A 22,379-nucleotide genomic window follows, 5' to 3' on the forward strand; every position below is an offset into this window, starting at 1 on the left:
AAAGATGAAAAGAGACAGTTATATATTTTTGGAATCACTTTCCTGTAGGAAAGGAACAAGCCATCTATTTATTTTGCTACTGCTGGGGCTGACTCAGAACTATATTTATAAAAGTTTATTTATTGACATTGTGGACCAAATTTTCAAAGCAGCCTCTAACCAAAAACTAATTTTGGACTTGGTACTTTTGTGCAAGGAGCTCTGTGCCAAATGAGCAGTTAATGGTCTACCCAGTTTACATGCACAAAATCACAAGTTTTATTTCTAGGAGCAAATTCCATGTTCTTGGGCACCTTAAATCAAAGGTTCTTCAGGATGAGTGTTCAAAATTCAGAGGCAGTGGCTGAAAATGCAGCCCTATAAGACTACATAACACTGCCAAATGATAGTGATACATGTTCTACCTTAATTCTCTGAATGCTAGTAATATTTAAATTCTGCAATGAACACATCAAAGATTCCATTTTAATCAAACACAACCAAACGGTGATGACATTAACTTTTCAGAGGAGGCTTCACCAACAGTTCAGTTAAAAATATGATGGAAAACCTTGAGTTACAATAAAAATTCAGGTAGGCTTTTTCCCCGTCTTTGCCTGTGAAATTTGTGGTGGGGAATGAATGAAACAATGCACATGTGAAGGCATGGAAAACCAGATTAGTGTGCAACTTTATTTAAAAGCTGGTAACCTTTTGTAACTAGCAGAATCTTAATTCAGGTGACTAGAGACCCTCATAGTGATTAAAAATGAGGAAATTGGATGATGATTTTTTAAAAACAAACAAACCCCAAATTAGAGAAACTGAAGTCCAATTCAGGAAACCAGAGATCTGTACTGAAATTCCCATATGACCTCTCCTGATCCTTTATAGATCCATTTGATTCAATGAGGCAGTGTGGAGGAAAGAAAGGGTTTGTAACCACTCTCCATAACAATCTACATATGTCATTTAACTCTAATTGGCAGGAATCCCCCCAAAATGGTGTCACTTGTAGATTACCTAATTGTATCAGCCCTTACTTTGTTTAGCAAAGGTTAGTATTTTCTCCTGCCAAGTAATGTTATAGTCATGGAGAGATTAAACACATCTGACTATATGCTAGAAAAAAAATGGCAAGGTAATTAATGGTTCAAAAATTTTTGTTAGGATTGAGTATTATAATTAGTTATGCACAATCCTTGCCTAGAACCAAGAACCCATATGGAAATTGAGTGAATTCAGGTTTTTGTCAGGGTACACAAGATTGACAGACCTGGACTATTCCTGCTGAGGTTCCCAAGCAAGTAATAGCCAGCTTCTAGAAAACATCAGCAAGTTCATTAGCTTCTGCACCAAGCACTAGGAGGTGTCTGACCCTGCTGCTTAGTCCTTCACCTGTTACTCTGTGAGGAAAGCACCCACTGCAAAGGCCTTCATGGAACTAAGGGGGTAGTGGTTGTACAAGGTAGCCTTAATAAGATAGAAAATGGTGAAGGAGTAGGGTGAGTAATCCCCCTTATAGACTCAAGGAATGGATCATGGTAAAGTATGGACTCAGTGGTAACCTTCTTTGTGTAAATTAACTCTGAAGGATCCAGTTTGTGACACCCATGTGGACCAGACCTTGCATTTTGGTTCACTTTTAGCTATTATGCTGCTTGTAGTATTGTATCTGATTCCAGAAATGGCTTTACACAATGCTTATACCTGCTCACCAATAAGTGCAGCAATGTGTAGTGTCTGAAATGTAATGATACATTATTGAAATGAAACCTTCATTTCTAGGGGCCTAATCCAAAGCTCTTTGAAGTCACTGGAAGGGTTCCTAATGACTCCAGTGGGGTATGAAACTAGGATATTGAGGAGGAGATTGAGCAGGGGCTCTGAACCAGGAAGGCGCACAGATGGTGACCTGATGAAAAACCTAGATGACTTTTATTCTTCCTGATAGTTCAAGTGCAACAAATGAAACTATTTTTACCAGTTCTCTGCTTTATATACTAATTATGGAAAATGGAGCATAAAGTACAGTGGGGAAACAAGTCACTGTCAAGTGTGCTGATGCTGCCACTGTCAAATGTAACTATGCTGTGAACTTTCTCCCCACCCACATACCTCAGCGTGAACAAAGCTGAAGAGAATGCCTTGTGGCAGGTGAGGCCAGATTATCATAATGTGGGTGTAAAGGTTGTATCTGCAAAATGTACATTGTGTCCTAATGCCTCTTGCATGTAGCTGCAAAAGTCATTTGCACGTGCAAACTGGGTAACTGGGCCTTCAAGTGTTATATGCCCAATTGCCGAGAGACACCCACAACTCTTTTTTCCTGGTAGAAGCATGTGTGTTTGTAGAGAACATGTCTTTTAGATGCATTGTTTAAAGACAGCCCATGTACCCTATAACTGAAAAACCTTGCATGTAGTGTAATAAACTGCAGAACATGCAGAGGCTGTGTTTCTCATGTTCTCAGGGCTTTGTTGCAGTTTGTTTGCGGATCTTCAGTCAGCAGAGTTATAGCAGTTTATGCTAAAGTCAGTAGATGTATGCAGGGCAGGCTCTGGCTTTTTTGCCGCCCCAAGCAGAAAAACATCCTGTGGGGTGGCTGGAGCCAGGGCGCAAACTTTCAGCTAGCGGGACTCCCTGGCTGCAGATGTGCCCTGGGCAGTGGAGTGTGTGTCCCAGCTAGCAGGAGGAGGGAGCAGGGTAGAGAGAGAAAGCGGGTGGCCAGGGCTTCCTTCAGCCAAGGTGCTCAGCACTCGGCCCTTCCTGCCACGCTGCCTGTTGGGAGAGCTCTGTGCCGCTCCAGTCAGCGGGGAGGGAAGGACGCGGGCTGCCGGGCTTGCTGCAGACCTGGCACTGGCTGGGGCAGACGGAGCGTGCAGCCAGCTCCTAGCAGGGCGCTCCCCTCCTCCATGCCGCTGCCCCCCCACAAGGTGGCCAGAGCAGTGAACAAAAAAAAGGGGGGCGGGGAAAGGGAGGCGGCCATGCTGCCCTAGAATTGGACGGAATGCTGCCCCTTAGATTCTGCCACCCCCCAGCACGAGGTTGCTTGGCTGGTGCCGGGAGCCAGCCCTGGATGTATGCTCACTCAAACTAGATAAGGATCTGATCCTGTTTGTTAATTAGTTAGCAGATCAGCAGCAGCTAAAACTTCTGGAATGATCTCATGCAATTGTTTTGTGGGAATACAAAGATCTTTCTAGGGACGCTACTAATAATTTTTCCTCAATAATATTCTCAGGGTTACAGCAGCTGCTTACTGTCACCAAGTCCTCTCTCTTCCCTCCCTCCCCCACCTTTCTGTATCTCCAAACATCTTACCTGAATTTTTTCAGTTCGTTAGGTCTGTAGCAGTTCTTGGCCTTTAACAGTATCCACAGTCTGTGGGAGGGAAAGGGCAGAGGGCTTGGTAGCCTCATCATCTGTCTTCCTGGTAACCAGCAGCATATTGACACTGCTGAAATGCCATCCAAAAATAGCTTAATAAAGATGCACCAACATGAGTTTTAGGTTTGCCATGGCTCATTATTTTGTCTCAAACACAGCAATTAGCACTGGGTGTACTTTATGATAATTAGGAATATGTTTTACACATCAGATGGTGATGCTGACTTTTGAGAGCAACCACCTGGGCCCAACTCAATTTAGCCAAAATATTTCTGTATCTTTTTCTGATTTCAGTGGTACAAAATGCTTATGAGAAATAGTTTTAAAATGGTTTCTTTCATCACTGAATAATTGACTCAAATACCTTTTGCATCTTGCTATTCAAATAAATTGGGAGTAACTTGCTATTTCCCACAGCCATTCTGACAGTCTAGATAACTCATTCTTCAGTGGGGTTGCCAGATGTCTGGTTTTTGATAAGAAAGTCAGTTCAAAATGGGACCTGTGCAGTTTCTGGTCAGCACTGCTGTCTGGACACCAAAAGTCTAGTTACCACAGTAACCGCAATCTGCCTTTGCCACCGGGAAGGCCAGAAGAGCAGCTGCTTCTGGAGGAGGAGGAATCCTGACAGTGCACAGCACTTGAGGAGCTGGGCTGGCAGCTGGGCTTGTCACCCATCCTACCTTCTCAGCCTCCCATGGCCCTGGTGTTCTCCATTCCCTCCCTCCAGGGACAGACACTCCCTCCACACCACTGTGCCCTGATTGGACAGGCAGGCTGTGTCCACTCCTCTCACCCCAGTTGAATCCTGGGGGAGGGGAGAGTAAGTGACAGGGGGGTCTGTAGTATTTGGGTTAGACAAAATGGAAAGTTGGCAATCTGCGAGTGTATCTAACACAGAATAAAATAACTATGACAATGTTCATCTGAATGTTGCTTTGCAGCTTTGTCTCCTAAGATGCCAAAAATTTAGAGATTGCAGGCAGAGAAGCATACAATTTGGCTCAATTTCAGGCTTGCAACCATCATCGGAGCCTAATGAGAAACTTTGAGGCTTCAGTATGAACAGCAGTACTGAGAAACTAATGGCAGCAAACTTGATATCTTGAGGAGGTTTTTGTCATTGGAATTAGTTTTAATCAGGAGCCATTGTTTAAAATAACTTAGGTGCAAGCTTTTGTTTGTTCTCACAAATGCATCATCCACAACCCTTAATGTCCCTGTTCATGTAATTGTGTGTGCACGAAACAACATAGGAGGAAATTGGGATATGTATCGTCAGTACATCCTATTATTGACTAAGTGAAGGTCCAGTCCTACTTCTTTTGAAGTGCATGGCAAAATTCCAGTCGACTTCACTATTGGAAGGTTAGGCCCTTGGTCAGCTCACTGAAGTGGGGTGGGGGTGGAGGAGTTGTGGGTTTTTTTTTTTTTTAAACTGTAGTTATCACTGAAGATACCGTTATTTGGTGGAGAAAGTCTCCTTTGACAGTATATTGGGTTCTGTATCATTCTCTACTATTGAGGAAGAAAACAGAACTTCAAAGCTGAGCCCCTCTGACTTGCAGTGGGTATCAATTAGAATCCCTGAATCTGTCTCTGTGGTTTTGGCCTCAGTTCAGATATGAGCCCAGAAAGGGGCACTTGCTTTCAGTACCAGTCAGGCTGAAATCTCTTAACACAAGATCTTCTGAGATGTCCACTATATTCCTGTCCAAATCTTCTGACAACAGTTCAGTATTTTGAGGCTGTCCAATGCAAACACTGGCCTTGATTCCATTAAACCAGAAACACTCATCCCAGCCTTAAATCTCATCTAAAATTAGAAGCTGAAGGTCTCATAACAGAAATTGTTATATGGCTGTGTCAGGTATGTCTTCATTTGCAGTCCTTGGGGAAATGCTCACTGGTTGTGACAAAGTGAAATACTGGAGGAAACAGGGCTGGCTCCAGACACCAGCTTATCAAGCAGGCGCTTGGGGCGGCAACTCTGGAGCGGGGTGGCACTTTCAGTTATTTGGCGGCAATTCGGCAGAGGGTCCCTCACTCCCGCTCAGAGTGAAGGACCTCTTGCTGAATTGCCACAGATCGCGATCATGTCTTTTTTTGTTTTGGTGTTTTGTTTTTTTTTTTTTTTTTTGTGGCGCAAAACCCCTGCAGCTGGCCCTGGGAGGAAACTAGTATCTCAATATACAATGCTGAGCTAGTGAACACAACTGTTTCTCTTTCATCATTTGATCTCTCTGGAGCAGAATAGAAATATTTTTGTCTAAAAGTGATCTTGTTTGCATCTGTTTTTCACTGTTGTTTGAGGGAACAACCAGCAAGTCCATTTTATGGGCAGAGAGACTATGCAATGGGTCCTCTCCACCTTCCATTTTAATGTTAATTGGAGTTTATAATGGGTGCCATTTTAAGATGGGTTGGATGGTTGTTGACTTTTACAATAGAATTTCAGGAATCCTCATTATTTTAAATTGGGCTTACCACAATATCTGCAGTGCTTCCTGATTGCATAGCTTGTGGTAAATGTCCAGGTTTTAATGGCTTCCTTGGTACATGCACACACTCTGAAGACAACTCTCTTATTTCTGTGTCTGAGATGGAACTACTTCTTCTTTAGGGCCTGTGAAAATTTTCTGATTTGTTTTGGGGTAAGGGGTTCTCTGAGCCCTTCCCTGCACTTCTGTGGGGGGGGGGGGGACGCTTTTTAAGGGCTGGTGGTAAAGTACTCGGCTAAATAAATTTTTAAATAGCCATCTTATAAGAGACTGCTGTTTACATTCTTGCCAGAGCTGGCTCCAGGGGTTTTGCCACCCCAAGCAGCACCCCCTCACCAAAAAAAGGCATGATCGTGATCTGCGGCAATTCAGCAGGAGGTCCTTCACTCCGAGCGGGAGTGAGGGACCCTCCGCTGAATTGCCACCGAATAACTGAAAGTACCGCCCCGCTCCGGAGTTGCCGCCCCAAGCACCTGCTTGATAAGCTGGTGCCTGGAGCCGGCCCTGGTTCTTGCCTGCTAATGCATGTGCCCACTTCCTTTTAAGTTTTAAAATCTTAGAGAAATGTCTGTTTTTTGAAGGGAAATTAATGTTCTGGAGAAATTGCTCTAAGTTCAACAAATGTTAAGTCCTGCATTGGAGTAAGAGGAAATACACTGATACAAGTGGACTTGGCTAGCTGGGACTCCGCAAGGAATGATGGTAGATAAATGTAAATGTTGGCATTTGTAATGGCGCTGTGTTGCTATGCTTGGCTAAAAGAGAAGGGAGTCAAAAGCTCATTTTAGGGAGCTTGACTTGCCTCCGTGTGGAATATTGTGTGAATTTCTAGTACCTATAGTTTGGGGAGGATCTAAAACAATGCAATGAAAAGGGGGAAAAAGATACAGAATTTGATTAACGGTGAATGAGGAAGTTACAGCTGAACATGCCTATCTGTTTGTTTGCTCTTTAGTACTTCTACAGGAGGGAGAATTCAAAGTGGTTAGACACATAATAAAAACCTAAACCTGATTATGGTTTCTCGGTACCTTTTGAGGAGTAACAATATAAAGGAAAGAAAGAGAATGAAGTATAGTAGTTGCAAATACAGAAAGACAAAGAGCAGTGCTGGAATGTAGAACAAAAAAAGGTGGGCTACATCATCGGATGTTCTTGTGGTTAAGGGATTTTTCCTTTCTTCCCAGTAAGCCGTGACTGGGACATGGTAGACCTGAGAACAGAACCCAGGTCTTGCCCAAAATTACACAGGAAATCTGTGAAAGTCATTTAATCTCTAGGTACTTCATTTCCCCCATCTGTAAAATAGGAATAAGTTTTTCCTCCTTCATAGTAGTATTGTACTGCACTTTGACTGCTCAGTGTGGATGCTGCTGGCATGAAATAAAAAGGTACCTAGTTTGTCTTAATGCAAACTAGGTACCTTTTTAGTTCATGCCAGCAGTGACCATGTGAGGCAATTAGAGCATAACAATTGGGTGCTCTTCAGTTCCTAGTGTAGATGTAGCATAGGTAGTGACTTTGAAGTATTCTTCCTTCTGTGGTAGTGAACATCAGATTCTTCATCCCTTGCAGTCTTAAGTCAAAACTGTGTTTTTCGAAATGAGGCACTGTGTCCTGTGATGTGCATGAGGTCAGTTTAGATGATCACAGTGGTCCTTCTGGCCCTAAAGTCATCATCTATGAGCTCAAACATAAATCCAGGGCTTGATCCAGAATTTTTTGGGTGAAGTTCTGTGGCCTGTGTCTTAGCCTGACCTCCTGCATAACTGCAGGAACACTCACAGGAAACTTTAAACCTGGTCAACTGCTCAGAGTTGGCTGTGCTATAATTCCAATCATGCTGTTGTGACCACTGATGGGGGAACAGAGAACTGTATTTTACCACCTTTGTCTTTCTATTAGGAAGATAAATCTTAAAACCTAGCATTACTGTTAACCTTCAGGATCTACTGCATTCACTGTAGCTTTGATATGCTTGACCTCATAGTATATATTGCTCTGAGTGAATTACTAACAATGGAATTGTTCATGGCCATTTTTGCAGAAGACCTCTGGTCCATGAGGATTTATAATATATATAATCAACAAACCATAAAAATAGAAATGAGACCTTTCCATGGACTTCAGAATAATCATTACTCACAGGGTCAGCCCCTGGCCTAATACTTTGTCTTATGCGTGTGTTGTTTTTTTTAATACCAATAATATTGTATGCAAGTAAGTGGTCTGTAAAGTAGCTGGTCAGGAGGAATACTGTGCAATGTGTTGGCTACAATGTCTAAATAGAGTTAGGCATCAAAGGAAGAAGAAACTTGAGGATGATGCCCATTAATGGAAGTTATAGTCAGTACCATTAAAACATAGCTGGTTATTAAACCTACTATTTACTTTTGGCTTGTAATTTTTAGCGTCCCCTATAATTTCAGTGGGAAATACCACAAGTAATTCAGTAAACCTAACTGACAGTGAATGGTTAATATATGTCCTTGATGGCTTACACCATATACACATGTGCCAAACTCAGTCCCTCCTAATTTCTGTATGTGAGATGGAACTTGTTCTTAAGGACTTGTAGAGATTCTTGGCTGTTTTTGTTTTATCTGCCCAAATGCTCTTACATCCATGTATCTGTGATATCTGTCTTGAAATTCACATAGGGTCAGCCTACATGTCATGCTTAATTTCATAACTCGCTGCTGTGAGAGGATAGTATAACCTAGTCCAGGTGCAACTGTTTTTACACTCTCTCTTTATGAAAACTGTTTAAAGTTGTTTTTTTTTTTTCTCTGTGATAAGGCTGATCTCCCAGTAAGTGTTTGTGTAGTGCCTAGCCTAATTCTGGTGGAGGCCTCTCTGCACTACTGTAATATAAATATTGAATTAGTGCAGGAAATAAAATAAGGTAGAGCTCCTCTGACACAGGAAGATAATTAGGTATTATAAAGAGAGATTCCTTATACAAAACCATATATTCAAAATCAGCTTCCTTCTAAGTGGAGCTGAACTTTGTATCTCCACACCAATTCTAGTCTGCAATTTTGCTAACCAAATAGCATGAATGATTCCCATTTCTTCTCTGTTTGGATGATTCCATACCAGGATATTACTCTTCCCATGTTGCCAAATTCCAGGCTCTTCTGCTCAGATAAATACCATGTCTATTTATAAACACCTAACACAGCATAGCTATCTAGCTAATATTTAAGAGGCTCACTGAGGCTAACAGTATCTAGCATATTACAACTCGTGTTTAAATAAATCTGAATTCACACTGGTGCTAAGAGATATTAGTTGCACCTTGATCTGAAAGTTACTACTTTCAATTATAAGATGTAACTTTTGTGATCTCCAGAGAAACTGCTCCCTTTTTAATAGACCTTTGGAGTTGTTAGAGTAAGAAATTCTATAGTCATCTGGGGCACCATGCCAGAAAAGGAGAGAGAGGATGTTGGTGGGTACCACTTAAAATACCCTGGGCTGGGAGGGAAGAGAACCTTAGGAAAAGTGATGGAACAAAGGCCCCAGTGAATCCAGTCTAGAACCTTGCAGGGTCTGCAACAACAGTTCACCTGGAACTATCCCCTCTTTATCATGGTAACTGGAACAAAGCAAACTGTATCTTCATACTAAGGGTACCACTTAGCACCAAGTTAACTAAAAATCCATATGTTTCTAGGAGGACATGACCTTAGAATTTTGGGTATTTGTTTAGAGAACTGGTTCTCTTCCTATGTGCATTGATCCATGTCAGATCCTTGTTGTGAATCTAACTTTTTAAAATTATTCTTTAATTACCCCATCACTATCGAGTTACAGAAGAAACTGCCATTTCATGTGTTGAAGTTCTATTTCTATGCATAGTAAAAAGCAAGACGTTGTCAGTGGTAATGCGTGTCACAAGGGAGAGACAAATGAAATAATTTCATTCCTCTCCTTTTGGAAGTAATGTCTATGCAAAAACTCGCCAACATACTAGAAGCTGAAGCTAATGGCTGAAATTGGCTTAGAGAATTACATGATGATTCAGTGCCCATTCAGTTGATGTTAAAAAAATTTAGGTTAGTGCCTGAGATTTGTGGGTGAAGCATGAATGGGGCTGGGAAAGTAGTCGTGTGCTTCAATTTTTTCCTTTTATTTTTTTCCCTTTATACTCAGCATCAGGGAACGCAGCATGACTGCTCACAGCTCTATACTATAATTCCTAATAAGCTGAGCTTTGTTACCAGCCATACAAGTAATTTCTTTCTGGCTTATCGCAAAACAGTACAAAGAGGCAAGTCCAATAAGGTGTGTGTTTTAATGTTTATTAGGTGTTTAAATAAACTTCACATAGCAATGAATTGTATTACACCAAGATCAAGAATATTGTCGTCATTCTTTAACTAAGGCTCCCATTTGTAAGAAATTTTGGCGTGAGTTTGTCTTGTTTTGCCAAGGACACACACAGACATCATCTCTCTGCATGTGCAATGTTGCAGTATATAGATTTTTTTATTATTATTATTTTTATTTTTTGGAGGCGTTTTCAACCATCTCTCCTCTTGTGTTCAGAGTACTCAGGGGTGCATACCGGGAGGCTTTTTCTATACCAGAGTTTTTGTTAATATCTGTAGTAAGAAAGAGAGTAATGGCAGAATGAGCTCCCTTTATGTTGTAATCGGCTCCAGGAAGGAGTGACTGTTGTCTCAACTATCTGAGTAAAACCAACTTAAAACAAAAAATCCTGAAGATATTAGTCTTTTGATCAGAGAAGTTTTATATGTGAAAGACTTTCAATGCTGCTTTCAGAGCTGATATTCCTCTTGACTGTGATCACAAAAAGTGGGGCCACAGTTGCATTCATTGTTCAGTGAGCTTGTCCACATAGTTAAACCCACCGACAGCAATGAATGTTGATTGTGACCTTTTTAGTAAAGCTCAGCAAAGAGGATGGGGTGGGGGGGAAGAGATACCTTGTGTGCTGGTTTGGCAGCTGTCTTCATTGAAAGGCCTGAAAGCATGAAGCAAGGAGGATGATGGTTAGCTGGAGGGTACAATCAACGGTCGATGGTTTTCACTTTAATTCCAAACTCACCGACAGCGTTGAATGTTCTCTGAAGCAACCACTAAAAACAGAACTCCACTGACTTGACAGCATCCTTAAAATCTGAAAGGGGGGGGAAATCATAACTGACACAATGGTTTTAATCATACAGATTATGCAGTTTGTCACTGTTCCCTTAGCACCACCACTCACCTTCCTTGGCCTGTTCTATTACAATCCTACAGCAAGGAACTGGCAACTCTCCAGGCTTTGATCCTATGAAAAGAAAAGGCCTGTTTCATTTATTGAAAAGCTTTTGTTTATCTAGTTTAGAAATCTAGAGCAAAATTATCTAGTGTTGTCAGTCAAACCAAGGAGTAAAATGATAATCAGTGTGTAATCCCATACCTCTACACAACTGGGTTAAAAGCACAATGAATCTGCAATGTCACTAACAGATTGCCCCGTCCCAATAAAGTGACTTCTGCTGGTTGAATTCAATCAAACCTGAATCTGTTTTAAGATTGTCAGGTATTGACTGTTTGAAGCAGCATATGTTTCTCAATAAGCTTCTAGGGGAGGATGGGGAAGTAGAACTACTTCATTCTCTTTGTAAATTACCATATATGCTAATAGTACTATATTAAATAATTGTCTGTTCTAAAAGGAGCATCCTGTTTCTTCAAATGCTTCTATACAACTCATATAGTTAGTCTAATTCACAAAGCCCTTCTACATACCTATCCACCACACACATCTGCCTAACTTAAGAAGTCAACTGAAATCCCATTATACTAGTTTAGAGGTAATCAAATTGCAGTCTGATGCAGTGTTAGATATTCTTTAAATGTAAATTGCAGCTGGCTCCACCTGTTATGAAAATCTAGCGTGAGAGTAAGAGGTGAACTTATCTGGGTCATTCTAACCAAGAGATTCCTTCTTGGAGTGCAGTGAGGTGTGTGTGTGTGGTAGGTTTTTTGTTTTTAAGTGTCTTGTCCATATCAATAATTTGATTATCACATTTTGTGAAATGCTCCTTCTGATAAAGCTCCAGCAATAATGACAGTTGTTTGCCTTTCCTCTAAACCTAGCCAGTTCATTTAGACTTTCTCTTCTATCAAAACTGGCTTCTAGAAAAAAGGAAGTGTACATAGTATTGCAATTCATCTGTAACACAACAAAGGTTTGTCTTCCTTGACTATTAATTGGAAGGGTTGGGAAGTGGAAAGACATGAATATGAATCAGAGGACAAAGTGAGACTTATCTACCTTGCTTACTATCTGCACTGGCAAGCAGAATTGGCCTGCAGAAGAGAATTACCTTGAAAGGTTCAAGCTCAACTGGAGAGTGTCTCTATCCCACTGTGCAGTAGAACTAGTTATTGTGAAACTGATGATTTGTTGGTTTTCATTAAATGCTGCATCTGAAATCTTGTTTCCAAGTAGAGTTGGTGTGGTATATTCGGCATTTCAGTGCATAACCTATTTTCAGTCACTTCAAGCATCAGCTTGCTAGTATTTGCATAAATGGGAACCCAAAGCTAAAAGACACCACATATCATGACTGTGTGCTATTTCCTTTAGTATGGGAAATAAGGCTCCTTGGCAAGGACTTTTAAGTCATAGCTATTTCTTTTAACTGATCTGTCCTGCATATACTGGAATTGATTGCCCCACTTTTTTTTAACATGTAATAGTAAACTAAGATGATTGATGAATTGCTGTCCTGTATCCAACAGAAAATCATACTGGTGTGCGTAAACATGATTGCAGTGGCATAAATTGGGGTCGTCTTGTGGGCTATAGTGTGCTTTGTAGACAGGATGCTTCCCTCCCACCCTGCCCTTTTTTTTTTTTTTTTTTGGCCTGGGAAATGTATCCTTTGTGATTGTGACAGCTTCAGAATTCAAAGTAAATGCAGAGTAAACTTGTTTTGCCAATACAGCCAAGAACTTGTGATGTATTCACATATAGCAGACCACAGTCTTGTGGCTTGATTATCTGCTCACTCACACTGGTTTTATTCCAGTGCAACTCCATTGGTTTCAATGAAGTTACTCTTGATTTTACATCATGAATGAGTGGAGAATCAGGCTCCCGGATTTGATAGGCCTTTGTTCCTATCTGCATATGTTCAGTGTCCCAGCTAAATGAGTAGAGTTTAGGGTTACTCACATTTTAGCACAGAAGATGGAGGATGTTTGCTGCTGCTTCTTCATTTTTCTCTTTCTCTGTCAGTTTGTTTAAAAAAAAAAAAAAGGTATCTCACCTGGCTGATAACCAGAGTCTCTATTTCCAAGGTTCTGTGGCTGGGTTAAATTCTATCTCAAAAACTACAGCTGGCTTTTCATTCTAGTCTTCTAGACTGGAGATAGATGTAAAACCACAGTCTTCCTTTATTTAACTCTATGCTGATGGAAGCAGAGGCTCACGGGAAATCCAGGCACTCATGAGCTGCAGTCCTGATGCCCAAACCTTGAAGTTTATGCAGGGTAATAATGCTTTCCTCTTGTCGTCTGGTTTTCATTTAAAAAAAAAAAAATTCCCAACTGGGCAAATATAGCTTAGCTGGCTGTGCTACAAATGCTAGATTTGTTTTGTTTTAAATCTCTGGGCTTATGAGAACATTCAGATTAGTCGTATGCTTTTTTTATTTAAGGTTAGTGGTCATAAATAAACCAAAGCACTTTCCTTGCTATAAGCAATAGGGTCATAGTGTACATGAAATATCACTTTTAAAAAAGTAGGAACCTAACATGAATTGACAGAGGTACATGAGGAAGTAGTTCATCGTGTCGCTGTAAAGGCCATAGGGATCTGGGCTGTTGAAGTTGTCTGTTTCAGGAATAGATTAGATATCTTGTCTGATGACCTGCACTTAATTTAAGTGACTGCCTTTGCCAGTCCTTCCAGAGGGCAACTGTGTGAAATAGAGCATCTCATCTTCCGTCTCCAGTCCTTTTTTTCCTCCTCTTGATGCCTGACCTAAATTTGAAGATATGGGGGGGTGGGGTGTGTGCGCTGCACAAACAATTACTTTGCTGCCGGGAAAGCTGCATCTCTACTCTTAATTAACAGGAGTCCACATCTTGACTCTTTTTTTTTTTTTTTTTTTTCTTTCTGTTCTCAAAGAAGAATGTTTAACTGCATAATATTGGCTAATATCGGCAACTAGATTTCACTGTTCACTACCACTCATGTTTATCAGTTTCCCTATATGGGACAGTTATTTAGGCTCCTTTCCCTATTTGGAAATAGTGACTGCAGCTCTATGAAACTTTCCCCTGCTCTCTTTGTCCCTCTCCTTCCTTTTCCCTCCTTCACCCACCCATCTATTGGGGAATACATGATAGATGCCAAGTAAGCCTGGATCCATGTTGGCTGCATTGAACATCCTTTTGAATCTATTTTGCTGCCCTTACAAGCAGTGAGACTGTTAAGAAAAGTACCAGGTTATACAAATAGTCTGGAATTGGGGATTTCTTGCAAGTACATACAGGTTGTAAGAATTGCACTCCTGGCACCTCTCTTTAGGGATGCATTTTAAGAAAAATTCTATGCTGCTTCTGCACTGATTGAAAGATTATGTTAATGTAGCTCGGTGGTAAATGCTTTGAGTGGTTTACAGCATCTTTAACTTGCACTGACAACATTTAACAGTTAATAGCATCCCCTTGACGTTGTTAAATTGTTACTAGAGGGAAAATTATGTCTTGCATATAAATATTCATTTGTCTAGTAGCAAGGGGAAAAACACATTGTTCTCCATGTGTCAAACTATCACTTGTGCTCAGTTATAGGCTACTTCCATAATCTCCCACAGTCAGCAAGCCTTCAGTTACACACTTGGGGACAGGAGGAAAGGTAGTGCATTTTCAAACTTTTCAATGTTGACACTGAAGTGTGAATTCCAGTGGCAGTATCTAAAAATGGTATTAGGATAGATCCTCAGCTAGTAGAAATTGGCATAGCTCTTTTGGTATCAATCGAGCTAGTCCAGTTCACACCTGAGTATGATTTGTAAGCAGAGTGAGGCATACTTATTGGCTCCTTTTTATTCCCATTTAAAACCAGTTTACCTGTTCTTCTGTTCCATTCTTCATGGTGTTCCTCCATTTAAAAGAAAACCCTCTCAAATGCCACATCTTCATATTGTATTGACACTGGACCTGAAATAAAGTAACACACACAAAGAATCCCATTAAATAGTGATACTATGCTATTTTCTCTTAAATGAATTAAATTCACTTGACCATTGTCAACAGAAGCTTTATTTTATTTCTTGGTTGACTGTACACCCTAAGTCAATTATTGAAATGAAACTTAGTGTTATGTTAAAAGTAAAAATTTATGGACACTGCAAGAAAGGAAGTACTTCTGTAGCAGAAAGGGGGCAGGAAGGAAGCATTCATTTCTGCAGCACATGGGTAAAAGATGACAAAAGCTAATACTACTTCTCTGTTTATCTGATCTCACAATATTTTTACAAACCCTAATTGAAGTGGATAGAAGTTTGAGGTTGTTAGGAGTGCAGAATCAATTCCTAAATATGGACCCAATGCAGGAGTTACTGGGTGGTGTTTGATGGCTGATGTACACAGGAGATCAGATTAGACAGTCATAATGGTCCCATCTGGCCTTAAAGTTTATGAAAACATTTTAATATCCTTATGTAGTATTAGAGCAAAAGAATGTTCTAGGGAATACTTTCACCCACCAGTGAAATGCAACCACCTCTGGGGAAAAGAGTAGCAGCTGTGTAAAATGTCAAAGCAATGCCACTTACCCATCTAACACAGACAGGACAAATGTTTTATTCAATACAAATCATGATAGATTGCTTTGCTTTGTGTAAATTCTGCCACTTATGGAGCCATTTTTCTAGAGTGTGTGTGTGTGTGTGTGTGTGTGTAAAATATGAAAACTATACTATGCCCCAAATTTATTCCTGGTGTAATGCCACTGCCCATGAAATTAAAGAATAAATGTTGGCATATTAGAAAACCTGCTTTGAAATAAAATAGCTATAGAAATCTTCTTAAAACTTTGACCTACATGGCAAATTGCTGAATAAATACATAGTTTCCTCAGTCCAGAAGATTTCATTAATGGCTACCGAAGACCGTTTTTGAGTAAACTTGCTGTCCAAAAATTAACTGTGCTGTTAAAATTAAACACACCAGCTAATATTACATGTCTGCAACACAGTCTTTCTGAGAAATGGGATGCTGTTTAACCACAATAGTTTAGGACCAGTGCAAGTGTGAGCAGTAGTGATGACCTATTTGCTTAATTCAATATTTGATTACTCTTACAGAAATTATTCAGAGAACTAGAGGCTTTCAGTAAATACTTAACCATGACATTTTTAGCTGTGGAAACTTGCTAAAATTCTGATAGTGACAAAAATGCAAACTAAGTAATATCAATGTAAGGTTTCCAAAGTGTATTTACTGTATATTGAATGTCATTATTTATTGGTTCAGTTACATTTAATTATCTTAAACAAACATCTGTATTATCAGGTCTGATTATGCCATACTTACATGAATGTGAAAGGATTACAGGATTGGATTTATAGTCTGTTTTTCATTTAAAAGAATTAATGGACAATTTCAAATACTGCCTGCAGTTTCCCAGCTCTCCTGAGTAGAGAATTCTAGCCCATTTTGTTACTGGAACACATTACTATTTATGGAAGATGTACACATATGATTTCATAAATCATATACAAACATCTGTTCTTTAGATCGGTCAGAGTAGTATGGCAACTGCTTTTTATATCAATATCCATGAAGCAAAGCTCACCTACTGACTTCACACTTAACCTCTATTTATTCTAGCAAATATTTCAGCAATCTAACTTTCTAGACAGGGCAAAACATTGGGAATTGGAAACAGTCTGGCATGGAGTTCTGCGTGGCCCAGGCCCAAAACATGTCAAGTGGACGCTAAATCAAAGATGTGATGAAAATTAGAAGCAACATGATAGACTCAGGCTAAAGCACAAGTAGTTCAGCTAGCAATTCTCTGTACTCACTATCACCTTTTTGAAGACTATTTCTTACCATCTCTCCTGTTTTGATTGCTTCAGACAGACATATTTTCCTTATTTGACACAGAGCATAGTCTAGTGGTTTAAAAACCAGAATGATGAGTTTGGAGATCTGTGTTCTCTAGTTCCAACTCTACCACGTTATTTGATTTTGCATACAAGTCACTGAAGCCAATAATTTTAAAGCTGCACTCATAAAATATCTGGTGCACCTGCCCGCTGTGGTTGCACACAAGCAAATATGTGAGGCAGTATTGCCCAATAAATAGGGTACTGGGCTGGGAGTTAAGAGATGAGAGCTCTTTCTATTGCTGGTTCTGCTGTGACCTTGCTCTCTTCAGGGCTCTGTCTCCTTTTCCCTGTCTGCAAAACAGAGGTGGTAATATTAATCTGCTTTTGTAAATCATTTTTAGATCTGTGGATGAAAGGCACAATATAAGTAATTGTTGCTGAAATCCTAAAGTGCATGAGTGCATTCAGTGTCTTAGGTGCTAAGGGTTGTTTTGTTTTTGAGTGCACTCATCTGTAAAATGGGAATATAATATTTCCCCTCCTAACAGGAATGGTATTGTGAGGCGCTGTTCATAAATGTTTACAAAGCAATCTTAAGGTGCTTGCATGGTAGTTAGTATAGTAGCGCAAAGTATGGAAAATTTTATATGAACAATAAGGTATTAACTTTAAAGTCTCTGTAGTAATTTGATTTTCAGACTGCAACCCCAATCCTGCATCTATCCAGTACCTAGTGCAGGATTGAGGCTTTATATAAAGCTCAGCTAGATGTTTGTTTGCTTGGATCAAGAGGGAGCAGAACAATTGCCTGCATTCTCCAGCATGAACAGATTTTAGAAGAGAGGATGACTTTCTGGTCTAGGTACTGGATTAAGAGATGTGTATTCAATTCCTGCTTCTAACAGATTTCCTTGTCATCTTGAGCAAATTACTTAATCTCTGTACCTCGCTCGCTAGCCATAAAGTGGACATATGACTTGGTTTCTACTGCCCTTGATCTGCCTTGTTTACAAACTTTCTTTACAAAAAAAACCAGCCCTGCTCTAATGGGTTTGTTCAACGCCTAACATAGTAGAACCCTGAAATCGGTTTTGTCATTTAGGAGCTATTTTAATCCATTTTGCATATTACATGTGTGTTTTGCTGATAGCAGCACTGAGTGACTATAATGGGTATATTTCAGGTTATTCATAGTGTAAGATCAAAATGAATTGCTAATTAAAGAGAAAAGGACATTTTTAGTGTTTCCTCTAGTGATCCTATTTTAAAGCAAAGATGACGGCTCAGATGTGTATGCATGCTCTCATCACCCTTTAGAGTCTGCTGGAGTAACAATAAAATTTGAACTTGTTCCCCTTTTCTTTCTGATTCACTGTAGCATTGAACCCTTGGAACTACAAAATTCTAATAATCCTAACTCTGCCACTCAGTTACTTTCAACCAAGGTGAGTGTTTTAATCCCCACACTGTCTATTTCCCTGGTCTAAAAGATGGATAACACTTACCTGCCTCACAAAGATGTAATTGTGATTACAAGTTCAAAGCACTATACAGACATTAAAATACTACATAACCCCTAAATAGCGTTATTGTGTACAGACATGCAAGTTATCAGCATATAAATAAAATATGTAAGTTATATCTGGAGTAGGCACAAGGAATTTTTATTCTTCTAGGAAACATGACATTGAACATTGTCTAGGGTCTTAAATAAGGCATTCAATACTAAGCATATATTTAAGATGGAAATGAGTTCAAGGCACAAATGGCACTCCACTCAGAACTGCTACTTTAAAGTCTTCAGGGCAATAAATCACCGATAACCTTATAGTTTTGGCAGTGAATATACTATAGTGCTTTGACACCCCTTTATTTTATTTATTTTTTAAACTCCTGTGTACTGACCAAGTTTTAGGCATAATTATTACGTTCTTTCCCACATAATACCCTATGTAGCTTCTACTGGTTGTAGCATTCTACTTCACTTTGTCCTAAATTATCACTGTTAATATTAATTAGCTGCTATAACCAATCTTCAACATCAGAGGCTGAGCATTTCAATGGTGGATGAACTGATCCTATGGCCTGGGCTACACTACGCGTTTAAACCGAATTTAGCAGTGTTAAACTGATTTTAACCCGGCACCCGTCCACAGAACAAGGCCCTTTATATCGATATATAAAAGGCTCTTTAAACCAATTTCTGTACTCCTCCCTGACGAGAGGAACAGCGCTGAAATCGGTATTGCCATGTCGGATTAGGGTTAGTGTGGCCGCAAATCGATGGTATTGGCCTCCGGGCGGTATTCCACAGTGCACCATTGTGTGCGCTCTGGAAAGCAATCTGAACTCAGATGCACTGGCTAGGTAGACAGGAAAAGCCCCGCGAACTTCTGAATTTCATTTCCTGTTTGCCCAGCGTGGGGCTCTGATCAGCACGGGTGGCGATGCAGTCCCAAATCCAAAAAGAGCTCCAGCATGGACCGTATGGGAGTTACTGGATCTGATCACTGTATGGGGAGACAAATCTGTTCTGTCAGAGCTCCGTTACAGAAGACGAAATGCCAAAGCATTTGAAAAAATCTCCAGGCTATGATACAGAGTCCACAGCACAGTGCTGTGTGACAAGCGTAACGGAAAGCCAAAGAATGAAATGGGTGCTCCATAGAGGGAGGGAAGAGGTACTGAGGACTCCAGCTATCCCACAGTCCCTGCAGTCTCCGAAAAGCATTTGCATTCTTGGCTGAGCTCCCAGTGCCTGAAGGGTCAAAAACATTTTCCCGGGTGTTTCAGGGTATATGTCATCAATTTACACTCTCCCCTCCCCGTGAAAGAAAAGAGGGGGAAAAAAAACCATTTCTTGACTTTTTTTCAATGTCACCCTATGTCTACTGCATGCTGCTGGTAGACGGGGTGCTGCAGCACTGAACACCAGCATCCCCTTCCCGATGGCAGATGGTACAATATGACTGCTATCCATTGTCATCATCAGCCCATGAGTGCTCCTGGCTGGACTCGGTAAAAATGGCAATGACTCCTGGTCATCCCCGGCAGATGGTACAGAACTGCTGGTAACCATCTTCATCATAGCAACTGGAGGCTGAGCTCTATCAGCCTCCCCTCACCTTTCCTGTCTAAAGAAAAGATTCTGTACTGGCTGGACTATCATAGCAGCGGAAGGCTGGGCTCCTCTCCCTCACCACCCTTTAATGTCCTGCCTGGACCATCATAGCAGCTGGAGGCTTCCTCCTCCTCATTTTATCTCACTAAAAAGTCAGTATTTCTTATTCCTGCATTCTTTATTACTTCATCACACAAATGGGGGGACACTGCCATGGTAGCCCAGGAGGGTTGGGGGAGGAGGGAAGCAACGAGTGGGGTTGTTGCATAGGCACCCCCTGGAATGGCATGCAGCTAATCATTTCTGTGGGATCTCTGGGGCTCTGACACGGAGCGGCTGTGCTCTCTGGTTCTTTCGTACACTTGCCCCATATTCTAGGCAGGACTTACTCTATTTTTAGACAAAACATAAAGAAGGGAATGACCCGGGGAGTCAATCCCATTTTTGTCCATGCGCCCCCGGCTGACCTCAGCAAAGTCCAGCCAGGAGCACCCATGACAGCAGCAGACGGTACAGAACGACTGATAACCGTCATCTCATCGGCAATTTACAATGGCAGACAGTGCAATAGGGATGGTAACAGTCTCTGCTACCTTGCATATGCAAATGAATGCTGCTATGTAGCACTGCAGTACCGCCTCTGTCAGCAGCATCCAGTACATATACGGTGACAGTGACAAGCCAAAACAGGCTCCATGGTTGTCATGCTATGGTGTCTGCCAGGGCAATCCAGGGAAAAGGGGTGCGAAATGATTGTCTGCCATTGCTTTCACGGAGGAAGGATTGAGTGATGACATTTACCCAGAGTCACCTGCGACACGGTTTTTGCATTGGGATCTCAACCCAGAATTCCAATGGGCGGGGGAGACTGCGGGGAACTATGGGATAGCTACCCACAGTGCAACGCTCCGGAAATCGACACTAGCCTCGGTACATGGACGCACACCGTCAAATTTAATGTGCTTAGTGTGGCCGCGTGCACTGGACTTTATACAATCTGTTTTACAAAACCGATTTCTGTAAAATTGGAATAATCCTGTAGTGCAGACATACCCTATGTGTATATGAGGTGAAATTCTACTCTTGAGATGTGGCCTTGTAAGGGAGATGGAGTGGCACTGGCTAAGCCTTTACTATTGGACTGCCCACCAGCACCAACAGAACTAGTTAGGTGGAACTCAAGTTGAAAGGGGTTGGTGTAAATGCTCAGTTCACCTTACTGCTGCTCTGAAAATGAGAGCTAGTGACTGTGCCAACCTCTGGATGCGCACTAGACAACTGAACACTGTCTCACACCCATAGCTGACACATCATGCCCCCCCCCCACACACACACACTTGGGATTGTGAAGTGCTGTGGGTTGCAGTACAAAGGCTCCTGTCTTGAATGTTAGTAGGACTTTTCTCTAACGCAATTGTATGGCATACTGGTTTGGGGATACAGAGAAGCTCCGTAGGCTGTCTTCACCTCAATCACCACTCTAGGCCAAATCCTCCCTTGTGATGAGCATTAGAGTTAAGACTTCTAGCAGTCTCTGAAGATGGAAAGCTGCTGTTGTTTGTTGTTGTTCTCAAGTACAAACAGCATTCTGGGCATTAAATATATTGACATCTTGACTTGCTAGTATGTCCATTGCGCTCAGAAGTAATGACTATAGATGGCTTACTGATGGCTAAAAAGATGTGAACTGAACAGTTCAGCTGACCAACAATAACTATTGAGAAGCTTAATATGTGTAGCCCACTCTTAATTCTTGTACCTTAATTGGCTGCTGCTGATCAGGCAACTGGAGAGTAACCCATTCCTATACACCAAGTATTAAGATGCTCAGCCTTCCTAAGAAGGTGCACTGGGTTCTCCTAAGAGCTTTCTCAACAACCCCAGTCCTAGAACAATGTCAAAAATGACCTTGGGAAAGGTGTAGTGGTCCTACAATCCCAGGGAAGGAGAGCTTTCTTCTGTTAGACCCTAATAGAACAAACTCCTGTGTCCCTTCCAGATTCTAGAGTGGTAGAATTTCCATGAATCAATGGCTGTGCACTGAGACCAGTAGTAACTGGAGCAGGCCATTAAGTACCATTTGACAATCACAAATAATCCTTTAGTGTATTCTTAGGCAGGTGTTTATTTCTGCAGACCCATAGCCTTAAAAGCCCACCTACCCTGCAGGGAGGGAGAGAGGGACTCTGTAGAACCCTGTAGGGCAGGCAATTTCTCTCAGAATAGAAACAATATTAATGCTACAGGAGTGCATATTTATCATATCAGGATCTGTATTTTCCAATGCAACATGAG

Source organism: Gopherus flavomarginatus, chromosome 7 (assembly GCF_025201925.1).
Source record: "Gopherus flavomarginatus isolate rGopFla2 chromosome 7, rGopFla2.mat.asm, whole genome shotgun sequence".
Taxonomy (NCBI): Eukaryota; Metazoa; Chordata; order Testudines; family Testudinidae; genus Gopherus; species Gopherus flavomarginatus.